The sequence below is a fragment of the Aotus nancymaae genome, unplaced genomic scaffold, assembly GCF_030222135.1.
Source record: "Aotus nancymaae isolate 86718 unplaced genomic scaffold, 86718_ANA_hifiasm-v0.15.2.pri h1tg000012l, whole genome shotgun sequence".
Classification (NCBI taxonomy): Eukaryota; Metazoa; Chordata; class Mammalia; order Primates; family Aotidae; genus Aotus; species Aotus nancymaae.
Window position 1 is genome coordinate 28,236,079 of NW_026988423.1, and position 26,227 is coordinate 28,262,305.

Below are 26,227 nucleotides of genomic sequence, written 5' to 3' on the forward strand. Positions count from 1 at the left end.
TGGAATTGTGTCCCCTCAAAATTATATGTTGAAGCCCTCACCCCCAATGTGAGCGTATTCGGAGATGGGTCATGTGGGAGATAATTAGGTTATGAGGTCATGAGGGTAGAGCCTCATGGTAGAATTAGTGCCCTCATAAGAAGAGACACCAGATGTCTTCCAATTGCTCTCCCTCCTTGCAAGGAAAGAAGAGGTCACGTTAGCACACAACAAGAAGATAACTATCTGCAACCAAAGGAGAAAGCCCTCACCAGAAACTCACCATGCTGCCACTTTCATCTTGAAATTCTAGCCTCCAGAACAGTGAGAAAATAAATTTGTTTTTTAAGCCACTCGAACTATTATATATATATATATAATATATATAATTACATATTATATATATACTATACTATATATAATTATATATACTGTATATAAAAATATATAGTATAAATATATATATATATATTTTGAGACAGACTCTTGCTGTCACTTAGGCTGGAGTGCAGTGGCACGATCTCGGCTCACTGCAACCTCCACCTCCAGGGATCAAGCGATTCTTTGGCGATTCTTTTGCCTCAGGCTCCCGAGTAGCTGGGACTACAGGTGCTCATCACCACACCTGGCTAATTGTTGTATTTTTAGTAGAGATGGGGTTTCACCATATTGGTCAGACTGATCTCAAACTCCTGACTTCGTGATCCACCTACCTCGGTCTCCCAAAGTGCTGGGATTGCAGGTGTGAGCCACCACGTCTCCCATTATGATTATATATATATATATATTTTTAATGTCAGACCAAGACAAGTGCCTTGATCATTGCTTTCTTCTTAAACCTCATCCAGTGTTTACTTCTACCAGTGGTGGTGAATGAAGTCTGCTGTTTAGTCACAAAGCTGCCAAGTTTCAAAGTCTCACTGAACAACAGAGGATCAGGATAGAAGGCTACCATCAATAATACATCATCTTAGATGAAAACACACTGGACTAAGCAAAGAAGTCCCAATGTGTACAGATACAAGTCTTTGGAATGCGGTTTGGAAATAAAGATTTTTGAGACTTTTTAGAGGTAAACGGGAATGGTTGACATGCAGTCTCGTCTGGAAATACAAAGCCTAATCATGTCATACATCCCTACCCAATGAATCTCTCATCTTTTTTCCCCCATCTTTTTCTAGAACAGATTCCATAATTGCTTCCAAGATACGAAGGAGATTTTCAGTCTGGCTTCATTATATTATTAAAGTCTTTGAATTTAGCCTTGGTTCGTATACTTGGCAAAAACTAATTTATTTCTCATGCATAGAGGGAGAAAAGGGCATAGAGAAGCTGGCTGCTCTCTAATCATCACTGGAAGCTTTCCCTACTTAGGTAAGCAAAGGAGGGAAAAAGTATCTTGTTTCACTGGCTCATATTGATTTCCTGGTCATGCTCGATACCTGCCTGTGGATAGACTTAATGGCTGCAGATAAATGAGGCTCAGTTAGCAGAAGCGAGGCTGCAAAAAATCGCCTGAAAATGCTTTGCTTGTGTGGGTCTAATATCCCCCTCCCAAAAAAAATGCAGTTTTTTGAGTTGAAACTTACCATAACCCAGCCAGGATAGGCACTGGGGAGAACTTAAATTATGGTCACGGGACTCCTGAATTGTGGATAAAAGGCTCAGGATCATGCGTGGTGAGGGGTAGAAACGAGATTCTGCAACTGCCATCACATGGACTGAACTGGAGGTTGAGGGGACACTCCACAGAGCTGCTTTGCCATTTTTTTGGTAAGCTCAATTTGTATCCATATAGGGCACCCTTTATACTGGGATACTGGGCTTGGTGCAGATGATAAGCAGCAACTGTGTAGATTATATCCTGGTCATTATTCTTTACTCTGTCCCTAATGCCGGGGCTTAAGGCTAGGACTTTATCACATAATAAATACTTGTGCTGCTCTATCACTGTTCAGTGTGCACTACTTTGCATTTAGTTTTCTATAGTCTGTCTGCCAATGAGATTGCAAGCCCTTTGCATACAGGGACCAGGTATCATGCTCTGCATTTCCAGGGCCCTTCTTGTAGTGTCACATGCATGAGAAACACTAGGTACAAACTGCTTAAGACAGCAGGAAACGACAGGTGGGGTAGACAAGGATCCTTCTCGGAATGGGGAACAGACTGAGGGGAAATACTTAGCTGAAGTTGCAGAAAGGAAGTACTGCCTGATACACAGAACACGGCATGTGATTAACAGACAGTACGTATTATGGGGAACTATTCAGAAGAGCACTTGTCATCAGGGAGCTCCAACAAGAATAAGGGTGGGTCTTCCTTAGATAGATAGAATACAGTGACAGAAACACTAGCAGTAAGCCATCTTTGAGGACTCAAGAAGACAAAAGGCAGAACCAGGGCATCTTCTCATCAGGTAGCAGGTGCCTTGTCTCTGCTTTGGTGTCAAGGACAGAGTCCCAGTTCTTGAAGACTGAGGGACAGATTGACAATAAGAAGGCAGGGTCCTCAGTTCAGAAAGCCTCGCACTAGAGAGTAGTTGTTGGGTGTGTGAGCTCTGGAATTAAACTCCCTGGGTCTGTGTCCCTTTACTAGCTCTGTTACCCTTGAACATTTGCTAAGCTTCCAAGTGCTTCAGTTTCTCCACTTGACATATGGGGGATGATAATAACATATGCCTCACTAGTCCATGACAATTAAATGGTGTAATCTATGTGAACCAAATGGTATAGTAGAAGATATATATAAAAGCAGTAAATAAGTGTTGGGTGCTATTCTTGTTTTTTACAACAATTGTGGCTGCTTTTATAAGGTTGAACTATATGAAAGTGCTGATATTTGACTGCTTTTGATCTATAAAAATGGATAATTTCTTCCAGTAAACCTAATACTAGTGAGGTATTACCCAGAGAGATAATCAGGTTTATATACCAGGGTGATCATATGTGTGTATATATATATATATATATATATATGAAATATACTTTTTTTTTTTTTTTTTTTTAGGTAGAGTCTTGCTTCTTCTCCCAGGCTGGAGTGCAATGGCTTGATCTCAGTTCACTGCAATCTCTGTCTTCCGGGTCCAAGTGATTCTACCACTTCAGCCTCCCAAGTAGCTGAAATTACAGGCACTCGTCATCATGCCCGGCTGATTTTTGTATTTTTAGTAGAAACAGGGTTTTGCCATGCTGGTCAGGCTGGTCTCAAACTCCTGACCTCAGGTAATCCATCCACCTTGGCCTCCCAATGATTGTATTTTTTTCCCAATTACTCTATGATGCCACTTCAGTTCATCATTTCAGTATTACAAAACACTTATGATTAGATCCAGTGGGCAGAGGAGGAGAGTGAAGCTCAGAGAGTTTATCAGGTCTGGTCCCTGCTCAGCTGAGAGCTTCTCCCTAGATCAGACTTTAGCCATTAGACAGAGAGAACCAACACTGAAGAGGCTATGTTTGTGAATGCACCAAAATATGCTTAATTATGAACAGAAAGGGGGGAAATATGTATTATGGAGTTTGTGGTAAATTCCTGTTTGAGTAGAGAGAGACTAATTTACTTTATTTTATGAGTATTTCTTTTATTTTTATATTTGTTTATTTATTTAGTTCTAGGGTACATGTGCAGGATGTGCAGGTTTGTTACACAGGTAAGCATGTGCCATGGTGGTTTGCTGCACCCATCAACCCATCACCTAGGTATTAAGCCCAGATGCATCAGCTCTTTTCCCTAATGCTCTCCCCAACCCCACCATTCCCCAATAGGCCCCAGTAAGTGTTGTTCCCCTCCCTTTGTCCTTGTGTTCTTATTGTTCAGCTCCCACTTATAAGTGAGAACTTAAGGTGTTTGGTTTTCTGTTCCTGTATTAGTTTGCTGAGGATGATGCCTTCCTGTTTCAACTATGTCCTGGCAAAGGACATGATCTCATTCCATTTTATGACTGCATAACATTCCATGGTGTATATGTAACATGTTGTCTTTATCCAGTCTATCACTGATGGGCATTTGGGTTTATTCCATGTCTTCGCTATTGTGAATAGTGCTGTAATGAACATACACATGCATGTATCTTTATAACAGAATGATTTATATTCCTTTGGATATATAACCAGTAATGGGATTCCTGGGTCAAATGGTATTTCTGGTTCTAAATATTTGAGGAATTGCTACACTGTCTTCCACAATGGTTGAACTAGTTTACATTCCCACTAACAGTGTAAAAGTGTTCCTATTTTTCTGCCACCTTGCCATCATCTGTTATTTCTTGACTTTTTAATAACTGCCATTCTGACTGGCATGAGATGCTATCTCGTTGGTTTTGATTTGCATTTCTCTAATGATTAGTGAGATTGAGCTATTTTTCATGTGTTCATTGGCCTTATGTATGTGTTTTTTTGAGAAGTGTCTATTCATATCCTTTGCCCACTTTTTAATGGGGTTGTTTTTTTCTTGTAAATGTGCTTAAGTTCCTTGTATTAGACCTTTGTCAGATGGATAGATTGCAAAGATTTTTTCTCATTCAGTAGGTTGTCTGTTCACTCTGATGATAGTTTCGTTTGCTGTGCAGAATCTGTTTAGCTTAATTAGATCCCATTTGTCAATTTTTGCTTTTGTCGTATTTGCTTTTGGCAGTTTCATCATAAAGTCTTTGTCCATGCCTATGTCCTGAATGGTATTGCTTAGATTTTCTTCTATGGCTTTTATAGTTTTGGGTTTTACATTTATGTCTTTAATCCATCTGGAGTTAATTTTTGTATAAGGTGTAAGGAAGGGATCCAGTTTCATTTTTCTGCGTATGGCTAGCCAGTTCTCCCAGCACCATTTATTAAATAGAGAATCCTTTCCCCATTGCTTGTTTTTGTTGGGTTTCTCTAAGATCATAGAAGTGTGGTTTTATTTTTGAGTTATCTATTCTGTTCCATTGGCCTATGTGCCTGTTTTTTTACCAGTACCATGCTGTTTTGGTTACTGTGGCCTTTTAGTATAGTTTGAAGTTGGGTAGCATGATGTCTCCAGCTTTGTTCTTTTTGCTTAGGATTGTCTTAATTATGCAAGCCCTTTTTTGGTTCCAGATGAATTTTAAAATAGTTTTTTCTAGCTCTGTGAAGAATGTCAGTGGTAGTTTAATGAGAACAGCATTGAATCTATAAACTGCTTTGGGCATTGTGGCCATTTTCATGATATTGATTCTTTCTATCCATGAGTATGGAATTTTTTCTATCTGCATATGAAAAATTATTTCCTTGTACAGTGGTTTGTAGTTCTCCTTGAAGAGGCCCTTCACTTCCCTTGTTAACTGTATTCCTAGGTATTTTATTCTCTTTGTGGCAATTGTGAATGGGAGTTCATTCATGATTTGGATTTCTTGTCTGTTGTTGGTGTATAGGAATGCTTGTGATTTCTGCACATTGATATCGTATCCTGAGACTTTGCTAAAGTTGCTTATCAGCTTAAGAAGCTTTTGAGCTGAGACAATGGGGTTTTCTAGATACAGGATCATGTCATCTGCAAACAAAGACAATTTGATTCCTCTCTTCCTCTTTGAATACCCTTTATTTCTTTCTCTTGCCTGATTGCCCTGGCCAGAACTTCCAACACTACGTCGAATAAGAGTGGTGAGAGAGGGCATCCTTGTCTTGTGCCAATTTTCAAGGGGGAATGAGGGAGGCGAATTTTCTAATAATAAGATAATACTGAAGATTTTCTTTGTTCCAGATATTTCCATGAATGCTTTACATGTATCAAGTCACAATCTCAGAAAAACCCTATGAAAGAATTCATATTATTATCCCCATTTTATAGATGAAGAGATTGAGGCACATGTCCTACAAAGACCTAAGCGGGGAAACGCATTACCTTGAATGCTTTTGTTGCCACCTGAGCACAGGGATCTCAGATTGACCTTACAGTTTCTCTGCATTTCACCTCCAGGAAATCTTTTACTTTGCAACAGGCCAATGGGCCACTTGACTGAGGTGTTCTGCTGAGAAGGGGCAGGGAGCAAGAAGTCTGGGTCTCACAGGCCATAATGGATGGAGGAAGAAAATAGAGAACCGAGACTGGGGGCAGAGTCCTTGTGGGCCACGTGAGGCTGTGGCTGGGCCTGAGCTCATCTGCTGTAAGAGCTGGTCCTGAACTGCATGGTTTGAGGCCTGGGCAGTGGAGGAGGCAGGAGGACTCACAAGTCAACCAGGCTTTTGAAAATCCCAAGGGCCAGAGGACAGAGGTCTGAGGTCTGGGTTCCAGCCCTGGCTTTGCCATTAACTAGCTGTATGATTCTGGGCAAATCAGTTCATCTTTTTAGGCCTAATTATGTTTTTTTTTTTTTTTAAATAAAATGCAAGTTTCTTTTTGTTATTGTGGTAATTGTTGTTTTTAATCTCCAAAGTGTTTTTGAACCCCATCATTCTGTGGTTCTATGGCTTCACTGCCCTGCCAGGCACGTCTCAGAATGTTAGCAAGCTGGCCATTATTGCTTCCCTCCCTGCCCTCCATTCTTTTATAAAGCCCAACCAAAGATAATCATGCTGGTCCTGTGCTGGGCTAGAACATTCTCTCCTCATAACATTCCTAAGAGGTAGACGTTATTTTGATTTTATGGATAAGGACTCATCCAAGTACACACACCAGCAATCCACATTGGGAATTCTAATTGACGATTGCCTCTAAAATCTAGGTTGTTCATGAATATGTGACATGGCTTCTCTACTTTGTGTAGGTTTCTTCTGGCCGCAGGGCAAATACTGCTCTTCTCTGGGACTAGCAGGGTGGTGGGAAAGGAGGTGTCTGAAGTGGAAGGAAGGCACTGGGCTTGGGCTCATGCACCATGGAGGCCCTTGGAAGGGGTGTGAATGGCATTGGCCTTGTGGCTCCACTCTTTTCCAACTACTGCTCTGAGCAGGGCAACAAATGCAGGTTTTCCTGCTAAGAACTTGCAGAGAATCCCAATAGGTCACACTGCTTTTGACGCATAGAATTTTCATGTGCCAGCAGCTGCCATAACACAAACACAGTCCCTTACCAACTCTGTTCTCCTAGGTTGCTTTTCCTGCCACGTGGCCTCCCTGCCCACGTTCCTTGGGAGGTTGTCGGAAAGCTGAGATGGGGGCGGCTGCAGTTGCTGCCTCTGGCTGATGTTCAGCTAGAGCGGGCAGGGGTGTTCAAGCTTGGAAGAATCACCACTACAATGATTTGAGTTTGTGATGGGGAAGCGGAGGGCAGTCCCTTTTAACAGCTTTCCTTTTACATCCCAGCCATCCACCCCTCGAAATCTTTCAATCATTCATTCATGTATTCATTCAGAAAATATTTAACATGTTCCTTTTCTGTGTCAGGCACTGTTCTAGGCATTAGAGATCCAGTGGCGAACAAAAGAGTCATGTTTCCTGCTCCTGGAAAATTAATGTTTTAATTGAAGGGTCAGGGGAAATTTGAAGTTAAGCAATCGGACAAATAAATACATACTATTATGTGAGATAGTGCTGAGCGTCTCAAAGAAAATAATGATATGGAGCCAGAAAGTGACAGAAATGCTATTTTGAGCCGGGTATCAGGAGAGGTCTCCCTGAGGAAATGAAAGACACTTGCATGTAGTCAAGGAGCAAGCTGTGGAAATCTCTGGGGGAGAGTGGCCCTGGAGAGGGAGGAGAAAGTGCTGGGTTCTGAGACAAGAACGTGCATGGCACGTCTGATAAGCAGTAGGAAGCCAGTGTACCTGGAGTACAAGGAGCAAGGCAGACATAACATGGAGTTGCAGAGGCAACACAGACCATGTAGGGACTTGGGATTTTCTTTTTTTGAGACGGGGTCTCACTGTCACCCAGGCTGAGTGCAGTGGCATGATTGTGGCTCACTGCGGCCTTTTTCCCAGACTCAAGCAAACCTCCCACCTCAGCCTCCGAAATAGCTAGGATCACAGCTGCACAGCACTATCCCTGGCTAATTTTGTACTTTTTCTAGAGACTGGATCTCGCTATGTTTCCTGGGCTGGTCTTGAACTCCTGGATTCAAGGGATCCTCCTGCCTCAGCCTCCTAAAGTGCTAGGATTATAGGCATGAGCCACCATGCCTGGCTGGGATTTTATTTTAAATCTGATGTGAAACTGTTGGAACATTTTGAAAAGGGAAATGACATAATAAGAGTTATGTTTAAAATGATCTCCATGGCCATAGAGATTGTAAGGAGCTCAGGGAAGGAGCAGGGAGACCCAGGCCAAAAGTGAGGGTGGCTCAGGCTCATGATGGGTCCAGGTGGACAGAAGTAGCAGAATTTTGGATTTTTACAAAGATAGAACCATAACATTGGCCGATAGATTGGATGTAGAATGTGTGAGAAAGAGAGCAGTTAAGGATGATCCCAGGTTTTTGGTTCTAAAGGTTGAAAACTGTAACAGGCTGAACAATGGCTACTCAAAGAGATTCTGTTCTAACCCCTGGAACTTGTGACATTTGGAAAAAGAGTTAATAGAGCTAATTTTACCTTACATGGTAACAAATGTCATTAAATATTTTGGGATTATTCCATTATCCAGATGGAACCAGAATGTCATTAAGTGTCCATATGAGAGAGGCAAAAGGGAGATGATCCACACACCTGGAGAAGGATGCCACGTAAAGGTGAAGGCAGGGTTTGGAGCTAAACATCACAGCCGGGGAATGCCACACCAGCAGCCACTGAAACCTGGAAGAGGTAAGGATCAGCTTCTCCTTTTGAGCCCCTAGAACAAGGATGTCCAAACTTTTGGCTTCCCTGGGCCCCATGGGAAGAAGAATTGTCTTGGGCCACCCATAAAATATGCTAACATTAATGATGGTTGATGTTCTTTAAAAAAAATCGCAGAAAAATCTTGTTATGTTTTAAGAAAGTTTACAAATTTGTGTTGGGCTGCATTCAAAGCCATTCTGGGCTGCATGTGGCCAAAGGGCCGAAGTTTGGATGAGCTTGTCCTAGAATGAGGGCAGCCATGTCAGCACGTGGATTCCAATCCAGTGAAATGGGTTTTGGACTTCTGGTTCCTAGAACTATGAGATAATAGATAATAAATTTCTGTTTTAAGCCACCAAATTTGTCACAGCTGCCATAGTAAAAGAATGCAACACAGGAAAAGATTCAGCAAGGACACCTGCAGCAAGACAAGGACCATCAGTATATTAGGCCACTCATAAATGAAGTGGGACATTGAGAAGTCGGCAAGAATTGCAAAAGTCACAGGAAAAACCAGGAACTTCTGTTGGAGGAGCGGGAAGGGCTGGTAGAAAGAGTGGAAAGACAGGGAGGAGCTGGGATAAGCTGTTGTCTCTGGGCTGTGGCACCTTGACCAGATAAGCATCTTACCTTAGTGCTGAGACAGGCCTACAATTCAGAACAAATTGGATTTTTAATACATTAGTTGAGCTTTGCTGAAACTGTGCTTTTCTTCTTTCAAGCCTAAATTCAAGTCTTGAAATGATTCCTTGGTTTAAATTAGATGGTTTTCCAGTGCTGCTTTTTTTCTACTCAAAGTTGACTTTCATTGGGTGGCAATAACCAATTATTTGTGTAATTTGTTTGCATTTGGATTTGGCCTGATTCAATAGGGCAAGCAGACCAGTCTGTCTGTCTGAATCCCCACCTGCCAATCCACCGACACCGTCCTTTCTTGGAGTTCCTGTAGCCTGGAGTTTAAGGCCTTTTTATGTATTTGAGGGTACAATTTTAATAAAAAGTAATTTTTTTTTTTGCTTTTTAAAAAAATTATTTACTTATCTATTTATTTTGAGACGGGGTCTTGCCATGTTGCTCAGTCTGGTCTCAAACTCCTGGGTTCAAGCAATCCTCCTGCCTCGGCCTCCCAAAGTGCTGGGATAACAGGCATGAGCCACCGTGCCTGGCCAATAATTTCTTAAAATTACTGCTTTTCAGTTACTTTTTTCATATCCACTTATCCTGTTCAAACAGCAGTAGGCTCTCTGATTTTAAAATAACTATTGTGTTGAATTTCCTAAGCTCACCGAAGTCAAGAGATTACTTGAAGTTCATTCTGGGTGAATCTGGGTTCAAAATCAGTACTTCCCCCATTCCCTAGAGCCATCTACACAGGCAGAGAGCCAACTCTATCTTAGCCAGGACATGGCCCTAAATTTGCTGCCAAACTCCCATCCCTTTGAATTTGCTTTTCTTAGACATCTGTTTCTTTCCCTGCTACCCTTGAGCTGTTTGCCTGTGGTGTGTGTTGAATGTATCCTTCCATGTCCTCCACGTGCCCACTTCTCCCACCCCAGTTGACCAAGATCACTCCAATCCCTCTAAGTGACTGGATTTTAGTGTATAAAATTTTAGAGGCAAGCTGGGGCGGTGAATGGGGCACTAGGCTAGAAGTCAGGACTCTATCACACAGTGGCCTGAATCAGATGCTGGCTCTACCACTTACTTCTGAGTGGCCTCAAACAAATTTTATAACCTCTCTGGTTAAAATCAGCTGTTTCCAACTGACCTTAGCTCTGGTCTTTGCTAACATTGAGTGTTGTCACCACTCTGAGCTTTAATTCCTTCACATAGAAAATAAAGAGATTAGATAGACCAGACAATCACCACATCCCCTTCTAAATCCAGGATTCTATAGTTCTAGTAGGAAGCAAGGAAACAAAATGTTTCGGTTTATTGTTTGATACAAATGAATCATCTTCTTTGAGGTCTATGTTAATCAGCTTTCCCAAAAGTTAGAATTCATCACTCCCCTTGGGCCTTATGAAAATGGGAAAACATCTGAATAATGGACTATTGCTGGGGCTTTGGAATCAGACTGACATAGCTTTGTCCTCGACCACATGCATATTATGGACACGTGGACAAGGTACTTAGCACTCTAAACATCAGCTTCCCAGTTTGTAAACTGGGGTTAGTGATTGAACACCCCTCATGGAGTTATTGTAATGACTAAGTGAGATAATTTATATATAGACAAAATGGCTTGACTCTAAGAAAATTCTATAGCTAACAAGCTATTGCTTTTTTTTTAGTTGCTTGTTTGTTGAAAGAATTTATACATGGTGAAGTGTCCAAATTTTATACAGCTCAATATCAGTGTATATTTATGTAACAATCCCTAGATAAAGATATAGAATATTTCTAGCACAACAGAAGGCTCACTTTTACTAACTTTCAGTCAATATCCAACTGCCACCAAAGTAACCAACATTCTGACTTTTATCACCATAGATTAGTTTTTCCTGGTCTCCAACTTCACATATCTATCTATCTATCTTTATTTATATTTATTTATTTCTGAGGCAGAGTCTCACTCAATCACCCAGGCTGGAGTGCAGTGGTGCAATCATGGCTTACTGCAACCACCTCCCGAGTTTAAGTGATTCTCATGCCTCAGCCTCCCGAGTAGCTGGGACCAAAGGCATGAGCCACCACACCTGGCTAATTTTTGTATTTTTAGTAGAGACGGTGTTTTGCCATGTTGGCCAGGCTAGTCTTGAACTCCTGACGTCAAGTGATCCACCCACCTCAGTCTCCTAAAGTGCTGGCATTACAGGTGTGAGACACCACGCCTGGCCACTTCACATAAATATAATCATATATTGTGTGATCTTTAGAGTCTGACTTCTCTTAATCAACATTATATTTTTAGTGAGATTCATTCATGTTGCTGCAAGTAGCAATAACATTTTGGTCTTCATTGCTATATAACATTCCACTTACTGCATGTATTGAGTATATATCACAATTTATTTATATACTGTTCTATTTATGGACATTTGAGTTGCTTCCATTTTTTGTTGTTTTCTGTGAACTGCTTATGCAGGTCTTTGGTGTATGTAAACACTCCTTTCTGTTGATATATACTCAGAAGTGAAATTGCTACGTCATAGAGTATTTATAAAGTTAGTAGATCCTACCAAGCAGTTCTTGGTAGTACAAGCAGTGCACATGGCTGTAACAGTTTACATTCCTCCCAGCAGTGTGTAAGATTTCCAGTTGCTCAGCAGCTTCACCATCACTGGGTTTTCTGAGTTCTTTTCGTGTTAGTCATTCTAATGGCAATATAGTAGTATCTCATTGAGCTTTCAATTTGCATGTTCCTGATGACTAATAATGTTGATTACGTTTTCTTGTGTTGTTTGTCTATTTAGATATCCTCACTTGTGAAGTGTCTATTCAGGTCCCTTGCACCTCAAAATGTTAGCTATTATTTTGCATCATACTAATTGTACTTTTATCCATAGAACTATCTGTTCTCCCAATAGATTACAATCTCTTTGATATGCAGGGTCTATGTGTCACTTATTTATGAATTCTTAGTGCTTAACATAAAACTTATGTTGCACATTTGCTGAATAAATTAGCAAATGTCTAGGACTCAGCAGATCATGGCAAAATATCGCCATCTGGTGTCTGCAGGGAATGAGATGTGGAGGATGTGAAGCCAGCTGACTGGATAGTTCATTAAGCTTTCCATGTGAGCTTTCTCTTACGTATGATTTTAAAAATATGTAATATTGGCCGGGCACGGTGGCTTATGCCTGTAATCCCAGCACTTTGGGAGGCCGAAGTGGGTGGATCACAAGATCAGGAGTTTGAGACCAGCCTGACTAACATGGTGAAACCTCATCTCTACTAAAAATACAAAAAAAAAAAAAAAAAAATGAGCTGGCTGTGGTGGCACACACCTGTAATCCCAGCTACTCAGGAGGCTGAGGCAGGAGAATTGCCTGAACCTGGGAGGCGGAGGTTGCAATGAGCCAAGATTGTGCCACTGCACTCCAGCCTGGGCAGCAGAGTGAGACTTCATCTCAAAAAAAAAAAAAAAAAAAAAAAATATATATATATATATATATGGCAATGGCCTCTGCATATTTGGTTTTAAAAAAATATTTTCTATATGTACTTCCGTTTTTAAAAACTCCACTTTAAGTGCAGACTTGTGGAACAGAAAAAGTTCCACAATTACTAAACTTTTAAGTAATTGTTTACATTTTCAAGAGTTGGCTGCTGTATTAATAGATAAAACAGTTAAGCAGTACTTAATATATTCTAGTCTTGAAGTTTATTTAAGAGAGGTGAGGTGCTCATAGGCTACTAAGGAAGAAACAAAAAAATCAGCCTGGAGTATTATAATAAATGCGTTAAAATAGGTATTTGTTCATTTATTCATTCAGTCACTCATTCATCATTCAAATATATTATTGAGCATTTTTCCTGTATCAGGCACTGTTACAGGTACTATAAACCCAAAATGTGTGTCCTAAAGAGTGACTGCTCTGCCATCAAGAATGATGAGTTCGCGTCCTTTGTAGGGACATGGATGAACCTGGAAGCCATCATTCTTAGCAAACTGACACAGGAACACAAGATCAAACACCGCATGTTCTCACTCATAGGCGGGTGTTGAACAATGAGAACACATGGACACAGGGAGGGGAGCACTACACACTGGGGTCTGTTGGGGGGAAACAGGGGAGGGACAGCAGGGGGTGGGAGGTTGGGGAGGGATAGCATGGGGAGAAATGCCACATATAGGTGAAGGGGAGGAAGGCAGCAAATCACACTGCCACGTGTGCACCTATGCAACAATCTTGCATGCTCTTCACATGTACCCTAAAACCTAAAATGCAATTAAAAAAAAGACTGCTCTAAGAAAACCTATAGTATATACACTATATATTTTATATATTTATATACATAAAACTTTATATAAAACCTATAGTACATATATAATATATATTTATGTGTATATATATATATACACACACACAAACAATTTTTCAAGGATTTTGAACTTAGGTATGTTTTCCTTTGAGTATAAATTGTTGTAGACAGTGGGCCATGTGAGACCCCAGCTTCTATTAGGGTTACACATAGAACAAGATGGCTCTAGTCGAAATTACTTTTCCATAAAGTGTACTGAGGTGGGAGGAGGTGGTGAATTTCATTGCTCTTCTCATTCTTTCTTCCCTCTACCCACTGCTCCTCAATCCACCACCAAGACAAATGGTAACAACGGACTGATCAGGTTCATTCGTTTGTTTTTTGAGACAGGGTCTTGCTCTGTCACCATGGCTGCAGTGCAGTGGCATGATCACAATTCACTGCAGCCTCAACCCAAGGCTCAAGCAATCCTCCTGCCTCAGCCTCCTCAGTAGCTAGGACTACAGGCATGTGCCACCATGCCCAGCTAATTAAAACAATTTTTTTTTTTGTAGTTATGGGGCATGTTGCCTAAACTGGTCTGGAACTCCTGAGCTAAAGCAATCCTCCCACCTCAGCCTTTCAAAGTGCTAAGGTTATAGGTGTGAGCCACCATGCCTGGCTTGATCATGTTTAGAAACACTGTAGTGCCCATGGGTAAAGTCTCTGTCCAGGTTACAGGCTAGAGCTCACATGGGTGTGACCTCCCAGTCACTGCCACACTGTTAGAGAACATAGGCTGGGGTGGCAATACGCTTCTGACAAAGGCCAGTAGTAGGTGTCTTAGGCTGGCAATATTTTAAGCATTGGGACATATGATACCACACCTTTCCTCTCATATCTTTTTTTTTTTTTTTTTTGAGACAGGGTCTGTCTTTATTGCCCAGGCTGGGGTGCAGTGACACTATCATGGCTCACTGCAGCCTTGAGCTCCCAGGCTCAAGCAATCCTCCCACCTCAGCCCCCTCAGTAGCTGGAGCCACAGGTGTGTGCCACCACATCCAGCTAATTTTAAAAATTATTTCGTAGAGATGGGGGTCCCACTATGTTGTCCAGGCTGGTCTGGAACTCCTGGGCTCAAACGATCCTCCTGCCTTGGCCTCCTAAAGTGCTGGGATTACATGGGTGAGCCACTGCACCCAGCCTTCTCTGGTGCTTCTTGTGAGCAGATGTATTCTGGAATGTTTTCACACCTGGTCACAAAAAGTGTCTATGACCTCATCAACCAACTTTTACACATTCTCTTAGACTACTTCTGACATTACAATGCAGCAAACATTTATTTCCTAATATAAACCAAATATTATGCTAGGTGTTGGCAAAGAAAAAGGAAAGACAGGGTTTGACTTCCAAGAGAAAAGGTGACAGATGATTACCATATGTAAAGGGCTATGATAGAAGTATATGCAGGGAAGGTGAGAACATGCTTCTGGGATGAAGTCTTAAGAATAAAAAGGAATTATCCGGCAAGGGTAGGTAAGAGTGGTGGATGGATGGTAGGAGCTGCGTGAGCAAAGGGCGTGGGTGCAGAGGTTTGCATTCCATCTTCAACATGCCGGGGAGCCATTTTAACCTGATAAGTAACAGATGCAAATAAATATTTAAAACATTTCTTGGCAACAGTATAAAGGATGAATTATGGCATGGTACCATCGGAAGCAATAAATCTGTTAGAATGCCATGGTAATAATTCACATGATGAAGCCCGAGTCAATGCAGTGACAGTTGGGGAGGAGAGACAAGAGGGGGGCACAGATGTGGTTCATTAAGGATAATTTAGAATTAGTATCACTGATAGATAGGAAGAGCGAGGGAAAGATGAAAAGCTGGGACAAATCATAGGTTTCTGATTTAGGTCAATGGTGGCCAGTCACTCTCAGGAAGAAGAACAGATTCTGGGGTACTGGCTTTAGCGAGGGCAGTAATTCCTTCCCCCTGCCCACTCCAACTTATATTTACTTCTAGAAAGGATGAATGTGACTTTGGTGTAATGAGAAGACAGGTTGGCCAGGCGTAGTGGCTCATGCCTCAAATCCTAGCACTTTGGGAGGCTGAGGCAGGCAGATTGTTTGAGCCCATGAGTTAGAGACAAGCCTTGGCAACATGGTGAAACCCTGTCTCTACAAATAATACAAAAAATCACCTAAGTGTGGTGGCACATGCCTGTAGTCCCACCTACTCAGGAGGCTAAGGTGGGAGGATCACTTGAACCCAGGAGGTGGAGGTTGCAGTGAGCTGTGACCATAACACTGCACTCCAGCCCAGATGACAGAATGAGACCACATCTCGAATAAAACAACAACAACAAAAGGTCAAAAAAATTGAGCATGGTGCTGTATCTTTGAGCACCTTAGGCATTCTGATCACTTTTACTTCCTTGTTTAGATTGCTCATGTCAGAATGCCACCAGGTGTATACATTGCCTCACAGCTTAGTTGCCTATTAGGAGTTTCGGTCCGAAAACCTCACTGGTTAGCAGGAAAAAGCTTTCAAAAATTTGTAATTCCAGACATTTCCCTATTTCCACCGTTTTGCAGACCTAGAGTCCCTGTGGAGTGAGTGAGCTTCCCGCACTGGGAGTCGACCTCTAGTGGTAAGTCTTTAAATTGCAAGTCCTGACCTTAGGGATTTGGCTTAATTTGCTAGAACCAGGGCAGCTGAGTTCAGGTTTGGTTACAAGTAATAAAAAATGTTGGCTTCTAAGAGATCTATTAATATCTCAGCTTTACTTATGAGAGGCCTTAGTGATACGAAGTAGCTCACGTGCCCAAGGTCATACAGCTAGCAAACGACGAAGGCAGGATTCAAATCCTGGACCATAGGTTTATTTATCCAGAGCCTGTTCTCTTAACCACTACTCTGTTCTGCCTCTGTTGTTACTTGAACCATCTCTTTAGGGAAAGTTGACCATTCCTTTTCTTCTTTTTCTTTATTATTTCTTCTTCCTTTTCTTTCTTTCTTTCTCTTTCTTTTTCTTTCTTTCTCTTTCTCTCTCTCTCTCCCCCTCCCTCCCTCCCTCCCTTCTTTTTTTCCTTCCTTCCTTCCTTGCCCTCCCCAGCTTTTTTTGACAGGATCTCACTCTGCCACTGAGGCTAAAGTGCAGTGGCACGATCTTGGCTCATCACAACCTCCTCCTGGGTTCAAGCAATCCTTGCACCTCAGTCTCCTCAGTAGCTTGGACTACAGGCATGTGCCACCATACCTGGCTAATTTTTGTATCTTTGGTAGAGATGGGGTTTTGCCATCTTGGCCAGGCTGGTCCCGAACTCCTGAGCTCAAGCAATCTGCCTGTCAGCCTCCCAAAGTGCTGGAATAACAGACGTGGTATACTGTGCCTGGCCTTGACCATCCCTTTTCTATCCTATCTAATATATCTACTGTAGCACATCTCATGTATTAGAGACCAGTCTTTCCCACTAGTTCATGAATTCTCTGGAAGCAGAGCTCTTAGTAAGTATGAAATTAATGTTTAATGAATGGGCAGATACTATAATCCTAATCTGCAGGCTCTTATAGCTAGCTACTTACACAACATCTCCACTAGAACATCAAATAGATATCACAAACATCCCACGTACAAACTACACTCCTGATGATGCTGAAGAGATGTATTCCATCTATCTTTCCATCTTAATCAATGGCATGCACCTTTTTCCATTTACTTGGCCCAAACTGTAGAATTCTCTTTAACTTATCTTTCACCCCCCAAATCGCACATTTACTAGCAAATCTTGTTAATTCTACTTTAATTATATGATTTGAACTCTACCTCTTCTCATCATTTCCACTGTTCTGACCCTCATCCAGACTGTGCTTGTCTTTCACTTGGATTACTGCATTAGCCTGCCAAGTGGTGTCTAAGTGGTCTCTTCTTGAACTGCCAAGAATTCCTTTGTCTTCCCACCCACACTCTATTCTCAGCGATCAGTATATTTATAGTTGTTGTGAGATGATATGTGAGTTCCTTCAACCATACCCTCTAGTGGTTCCCTGTCTTATTCAGAATCAAAGACACAATCATTCCAATGGCTTCTAAAAGCCCATGTGATCTGGCTCCTCATTGCCCCTCTAAGAGCATCTCCTATGCCTCTCCCCTCTCTCCTTGGGTTCTAGGTTCACCAAGCACACTTCTGTCTCAGGGACTTTACACTAACTATTCACTCTCTGGAATGTTCTTCCATGAATATCTTCATAAATTGCTCCCCCAACTTTTTCACGTCTTTGTTTAAATGTCACGTTCTCAGTGAAGCCTTCCTGGATTACAACCTCACCCATCCATGGAACTCCCTTTCCACTTTCCTTAATTAATTTTTCTTCTTGGCAGTTTTTTTCCCTTTTAATATGTGATATAATTTAAATAATGCTTTATTTTGTTGACTATCTTTCCTCACCATACTATGAGCTCTATGAGTGCAGGGATATTTGTCTCTTTTGTTCACTGCTAGTTCCCTAACCCCTCCAATGGTAGGCATTTATTACATATTTTCTGAATGCATGAAAGAAAGATGAAGAAACTCATCCCGCTGTACAGGAACTGTCTGTTCTGAATGATTGCATTAGGTGTGCTGTATACATTTCCCCTCTCCTAACAGCCTATGATTCCCTGACTCTGGGACCTTCTAGTTGATATGCCCTCTATTAAACTACAGGCAGATTTTTGTTTAAAAAATTTATCACAGTAAGTATTTATATAGAACAATAATTATTTGTAACTTTTTGTTGGTCAGTTTAGCAACAAAGCTTTCTACACTTAGCAATTACATGCAGTCACTTTCCCTGTTCACGGAACAGTCTTCTCATCATGAGAATAACGGATGGAGTAGTATTTTTATTTAGATTGAACTCTCGCTGTGTTCTTTACGGTAGTTCTGATCACAAAAAGTGATTACTCCTCTACCGTGTTCTCTCAAAAAATCAAAAAGTTGACTGGTTGAAACTCCCAACCCACTCTTCAAAAACAAGAAACAAAAACAAAAACCCACCAGGAGATAAACATGAATATCTAAGGGGCCGTGAGGGTGTTTTCAGTTCACTGTATTAATCAGCTTCACACAACCCAGTCTAACAAAATAAATTAGAGCTTAAGTCAAAGCCACAAGGGGTTAAACGGTTGTAGGAGGTTTGAGAAGGGCCATTGAGCCAGAGGCTGTGTCTGTCAGTCTCAAGCTTGCTGCACAGTTAAACCGAACCATTCCACCTTCTCTGATTATGCTTTAGTTGAACCCTCAAATCCTCTCAGAAATCCTCCCTAGTTATTGTTAACCAACCCCTTCTCTCAATTCCTAAGTCCAACTCTTTTCTTCTCTTTCTGAGCCCATTTCTTTATTTCACATCCCTCATTTCCAGATGGTGAACACAGCATTTACCACCGGAGGAAAGAGAAACCACCAGTCATAGATTGCCTTAATTTCCTTTCCTTCTCCCTTCTATGAGCTGAACACATTTTGTGTTCACCTGAATGAACATCTTTTTCTTTTGTCTCAGAATGAAATATTTTTCAATGCTAATCCCTTCACCTGTACTTTTCATTTTATCCTCTTAAAGGTTTCCTTCCTCAATTGTCTCCTCTGCCTTTTTTAATATTTCAGTCTCCCCGTGTTCCTTTTCCTTATATAATTTGACAATATGTACAAGTCCTAGCACAGTGTCTGGAAAAGAGCAGGTGCCCAACAAGTTAGTTTGACTCCCCTAAAGCTTCAGGTGTCCCTTAGCCTGAGAAAAACGATCCATTCTTGACACTGCATCTCCCAACACTGCCACTCTTTTTTCTTCCCAAGCTGCTGCTTCTTTCTTTTTTGAGACAGTCTCACTCTGTCACCCAGACTGGAGTGCAATGACGTGATCTCGGCTCACTGCAACCTCTGCCTACTGGGTTCAAGTGATTCTCCTGCCTCAGCCTCCCCAGTAACTGGGATTACAGGTGCCTGCCACCATGCCCAGCTGAGTTTTGTATTTTTATAGAGACAGGGTTTCACCATGTTGGCCAGGCTGGTCTCAAACTCCTGACTTCAGGCAATTCGACTGCCTTGGCCTTCCAAAATGGTGGAATTACAGGCATGAGCCACCGCGCCTGGCCCTTCCCATGTTTCTTACAAAAGCATTCTCTATTCCCAATTTCTCTACTCTTACTTGCTCATCTAAGTTTTGTCTCACGTTATATAATTGATTGAATTATTTAATCAAATACTCTATTTTGTTCTTTATGTAACTTGATCTCTGTATGGCATTTGACAACACTGACCAGTTCTTCTTTTCCATTTTGTTTTTAAATTCTTGGATTTTTTCAAAATTTCTCTCTGATTCCCCTCTACTCTCAGTTATTCTTCAATGTTCTTTGGTGGGTACTGCTCTGCTTCTCATCAATGGTTCCTTAATTGCTGTTGAAGCCCAGGTTTCCGTCCCTAGCAATTTTCAATCTATTCACCTTCCTTCTTTAAAATGTTCCCTTCCACACCCATTAACTGAACGTCGCCTATACTGGAGATTGCTCCCAAATCTGTATCTCCTTTCCAGATTTTTTCTCACAACAAAGCTACTTCTACTTACTGGAGATTATGGCATCGCTGTACACTCTGTATAACCAAAACTGAGCTCAGTGTTTTTCTCATATGCATTCTTCCTTTTCCTATGTTTCCGAATTGAATAATAACGCCGCTTTCACCCAGATCCCCACAGCCCTTCGTGCGTGTTGTGTTTTATTCATCTTTCCATCCTCCTCTTCATCCCCCAGCTTCTGATACATTTAAGCCCATTATAGTGCCCAATACACAGAAGATGCTCAAAAGCTATTTGTTGAATGAGTGCATAAATAAAACCCTTTCAGAGGAATAAATCTATAAGCAATCAAGAGTACTCTTGATTTTTCTATAAAGTTACATAGGGCATTGTAATCACCCAGTTGATCATTGCTAAGAAAGGGTTTGATCCTATTCTCTATTATCAGCTTGCAGGAGAAAGGAGAAACAAACATGCTTATGTTTCTTATATAGATAGGAGGACTAATCTTAGAAGACTTTTATGCAATGAACATTTTCTGAGTCGATGTGAATGTAAAGTACTGAAAGAATGAAATGTGATTGGGGACTGGGAGTGAATTTTTGACTCCCATTCTTTAACTCTCCTAATACTCAAACCCTTTGCCATATAATTCATCAGTCCCTCCCACTAAAGGTATGGTGAAAATTCTCACTCTTTGACTTTGGGCTCTGCCATATGACGTGCTTTCACTAATGGATGTTCTCAGACTGGAGGCATGAGGCTTGATATGCACTTCGTGGTTGGGCTTGCTTTCTTGTACCTTTTGATCACCATGAGAGTAACACACCTGGCTCACCTCAGTAAGCCCAGGAGACAAATGGAAGATGTGTAGAGCACAGCTACCCCAGCTGACTCACAGACTGCCAGGGAGAAGCAGAGCCACCCAGTCCAACCCAGCCAAGAACAGTTTCTGAAACGCTAGCCAATCTGCAAAATGCATATGCCCAATAAATGCTTACCATTGCAAACCACCAAAACTTCGTGTTATTGTGTAGCAGGATTTGAATGACACAAATACTAACATGCTTCTTTTACTCCCTTTCTTCTTCCGACTCTTGGCATTCTGCATCTCTTCTCCTCAGTTCTCGTCTGAGCAGTCTGCTATTGTGAAAGTAATTGGCTTTAGGGTCAGAAACTTGTGACTTTGAACTCATTCTGTGAATGATTGGGAGGCTTGAATAAGTTACTTTTCTCCTTTGAGCCACTGTTTCTTAATCTGCGAAGTAAGAAAAATACACCTGTGGTAACTCAATAAGCTACATTAACCAACCAGCACACAATAATCAGGCTACGATCCCAAACTGAGCGTAACTGAGTGTTCCTCGTTCATTCTGCACTCTCCCCACACAAAATTTCATTCCTTTCTCCCGAGTTTGTTCTTCTTCTTAGGCTCAGGCAGTTTTACCATAGTGCATTCTCTCTGCCTCCAGCACTGTGGTAAAGATGATATTTCTTATTCCTTTCATGGCTTTTGGCTACATCCATTCTCCAGGGAAAATTCATTTTAAGGAACACAAGGAACACTTTATATGTTTGGCCTTCTTATGTGTATTCTTTGAGGTATGTCTTGTATGTGTGTGTGTGTCTACACAGTCATGCATCACTTAACAATGGGGATATGTTTTGAGAAGTGTGTCATTAGATGATTTTGTCATTGTGTAATCATAGAGTGTACATACACAAACACAGATGCTATAGCCTACTTCACACTTAGGCCATACGGTATAGCCTACTGCTCCTAGGCTGCTAACCTGTATAGCATTTTACTGTACTGAGTACGGCAGGTGATTGTAACACAATGGTAAGTATTTGAGTATCTAAACATACCTAAACATAGAAAAGGTACAGTAAATATACGGTGTGCAAGATAAAAAATGATACACCTGTATAGGGCACTTAGTGGAAATGGAGCTTGCAGGACTGGAAGTTGCTCCAGGTGAGTCGGTGAGTGAGGGTGAGTGAATGTGAAGGTCTAGAACATTACTGTACACTACTGAAGACTTTATCTACACTGTATACTTAGGCTACACAAAATTCTTATAAATATTTTTCTTTCTTCAATAATAAATTAACCTAAGCATACTGTAACTTTTTGCTTTATAAACTTTTAGCTTTTTTAACTTTTTGACTCTTTTGTAATAACACTTAGCTTAAAACACAAACACACGATATAGCTGTACCAAAATATTTTCTTTTTATACTTATTCTTTAAACTTTTTTCTATTTTTTAATTTCTTATTTTATTATTTTGCTTTTTAAACTTCGTTTTAAACGAAGACACAAACACACATTGGCCTAGGCCATGTCACGGTCAGTACCACCATATCACTGTCTTCCACTTCCACATCTCGTCCCACTGGAAGATCTTTCAGGGGCAATGATGCCCATGGAGCTGTCATCCCCTATAATAACAATGCCTTCAGCCGGGTGTGATGGCTTATGCCTTTAATCCCAGCACTTTGGGAAGCCGAGGCAGGGAGATCACAAGGTCAGGAGTTCGAGATAAGTCTGGCTAACGTAGTGAAACCTCATCTCTACTAAAAATACAACAACAAAAAATTAGCCAGGTGTGGTGGTGTGCGCCTGTAATCCCAGCTACTTGGGAGGCTGAGGCAGGAGAACTGCATGAACTCAGGAGGTGGAGGTTCCAGTGAGCCGAGATCGCGTCATTGCACTCCAGCCTGGGAGACAGTGTGAGATATAAAATAAAATAAAATAAAATAAAATAAAATAAAATAAAATAAAATAAATAATAATAGCAATTCCTTCTTCTGGAATCCTGCCTGAAGGATCTTCCTGAGGCTGTCTTGCAGTTAACTTTTTTATATTTTAAATAAGTAGAAGTGCACTCTAAAATAATAATTAAAATATAGTAAATATATAAACCAATAACAGTCATTTCTTATCAAGTATTATATACTGTACATAATTATATGTGCTAGAATTTTACATGACTGGCAGCACAGTAGGTTTCCAGCAGCATCACTGTGAACATGAGTAATGTATTGCTATGACGTCAGTAGGCTGTAGGAATGTTCCGGCTCCATACCGCTGTTGTATATGTGGTTTGTCATTGATGAAACTGTTGTTGTGTGCTACATGACTGAGTGTGAGTGCATATATAATGTTAATGTGGTCTTTAATTGAAGTATTTAATCTATTTACATTTAATGTTATTATTTATATATTTGAGTTTTAGTTACCACTATTTATCTACTTGACCCATGTGTTTTACATTCCTTTTTCTCTTTTTTTAGCTTCATTTGCATTAATTTTTTACTACATCGTTTTCCCTCTACTAACTTATCAGTTACACATTTGCTTATTATTGTTTTAGTGGTTACTCTACAAATCACAACATATATTTTTAATTATTACTGTCTAGAACACAAAATAGTCCTTTTCTGCTTTTTCAATAATGCTAGAACCTTCAAATGTTTTAACTCCATCCACTCTCTCCATCTTATGTGTTATTGCTGACATGTATTTTCATAAGACATTATATTTACTTTATACAATCAATATTGATTTATATTTATCAACATGTTTACCCTTTCCATAGCTTATTACTTAGTGTATTTCTATATTTTCATTTCATAATCAATATTGCCAGAGGTTTTTGTAGTCTTTTCAAAGAACTAACTTACTTACTTTGTTAAATATATTATATATATTTTATTACTTTCTTCAGTTATCTTCTTTCCATATTCTTTTAATTTATTGTATAAATATTTATTCTATTTTTTCATCTGCTTGATATATCAATAACTAGGAGAGGTATATTTAAATTGCTCACTAAAGTGATAAATTTATCAATTTTTCCTGTAATTCTACTGATTTTTATTATATAGCCAGAAGCACATAGAAATTTAGATGTTATATTTTCCTGGTGGATTAAACTTTTAATTATGTAGAGGCCTTCTCATAATGCTTTGGCTTAAAACATTTTTTATTCAATATTAGAATAACTCCTTTAGCTTTCTTTGAACAGTATTTTCCTGGTATATCCTCACTTTAAAAATTTTTTCACTATTCTTATATTTTTGTATATCTGTTGTATACATCCTATTGTTATAATTTACTTTTTTTGTGCCCACTCTGACAATCTCTATCTTAAATGATAGTTACTAGTCTATTTTATTCATATATTTGACTTTTTGTCATCTTAGTAGTTCTATTTTTTCATCTTTTTATGCTTTTTTTTTTGCCTTTCTTTAGACAATCTGAGTTAGTCCAACTTTTGAAAAAATTCTTAATTTCTATTTTCCCTCTACTATTTAGAAAATTACTCTCTCCATTCTTATGATGAGTGTCTTTGATACTACAGGGCACACTTAATTTAACAATGTTGAGGTTAACCAGTATCTTACAGCTTTTGTCCTGAAGAGTTCATTAATGTTGAAACACTTAAATTCAGATCACCCTAACCCAACTTACATCCTATTTCTATTCTCTATTTTAGTAATTTATTAAAACTGTAGTTGTATTTTAGTGGAGGGCCTTTCAGAACATCATCTTGGGGTTACTGAAGGAGGCAGGGATCATCTCCCTTTATTTGCTGACCCAGTTTTCTGCTTTTGAGCTGGTTTCTTGACTCAGGTTGTACTCCTCATTGTTTGGATGGATTATTCAATGGCCCCATAGCTCTTTTGCCTTGGAACTGCTTCTCTGTAGACCTGTTGCTGAGATTTTAGTAGTCCCTTGGACTTGTCTAGGAGATAAGATGTACAACTAATGAAGAAAACACGGAAGAGCAGAGAAGTCATCTTATGAGATACTCTGAGAATCTGCAGATTTTAGTATATTCCTGTGCAAGTGGCTGTTTTGCAGCATTGTTATATTCTGCAGAAAACATTACTAAGATTTATTTTCTATTTAAATGGAGATTTGGCTATTTTCTTTCATGGCATTTGAATCTTCTTGCTTCAACTACCAGCTACTACAGCTTCTGGAAGTCTTTACCTAACCCTACAATTTTATTCTTTAGCTCTCAACCTCCTCTGAAGAGTCCTTATCTTTATGGATTACCAAATAAACTAGTTTGTGCTGATTGACCCCTTTTTTAGAATTTGAATTGCATTCCTCCTGCTGCCTGAAACCTCGGTGTAAACACGTGTATGTGTGCATACTCACACACACTAAAGACAAGAGGATGCACATTCAGAAATGTCTTTACTTTTGCTGATCTGACAACCACTTGGTTTCTTTTTGTTATTAAAGATAACAAAGGTGGTGTCTAAAGAAACCTGGCCTCCTTGCTTGATACCCTGGACTTCCCCAAGGATAAATTAAGTTATTCCACTTCCAAGGAGATGTGCTCACATTTGAAACATTGTATCAGCTATTTTGCCATAATAAAGGTTAGTGATCACATGGGTTGCACATCTACTTTTTGGCTCTTTTAGTCTTTCCCTCTCTCATAAACTAGAATAGTGGGTCAGTTAGCCAGCATCACTAGAAATATAAGGAGATGGAAATAATTGTAGGTATATTCCTCTCAGCTATTGTGGCTGGAATATTTAGGTCAGCCAAGGGAGATGCTAGAGGTAAAACAAACTATTTTTAAAATACTGGTTGGAAGGGTACCAAATTATTAACCTGCCCAGCATGCCATCAGTTACCATTTCTCAGTTCAACTTTCATTGTAGAAAACTATTATGGGGCCCAGTTAACTCTCATTTGGATTGCTGTCCTTCCAGTCAGTCTGATGAATCAAAAAAAATTTTTAAGTCATTCATTTATTAAATATGATCTCATTTTTCCCATATGGCAAGGTGGTCCAGAGGCTGCAGCCTTGACTGAAGGGGACCAGAACAACGTGTCTCTGCCATCTCGGTGGGACTCACTGGGCATTTTCTCCTCTACTACACTACTGCTCAGCGGAAACAACGTGTCTTCTATAGATCCATTACTTCAGTTGTGCTTTGAAGGGGGTAACAAATTTCTTAGCAGGTTTTGGTTTTAGCACCTTGATGTCAATCTGATTTATGAAATTCTTCATGGAGTTCATCTGAGATTACTAGATTTTGCTGTGGA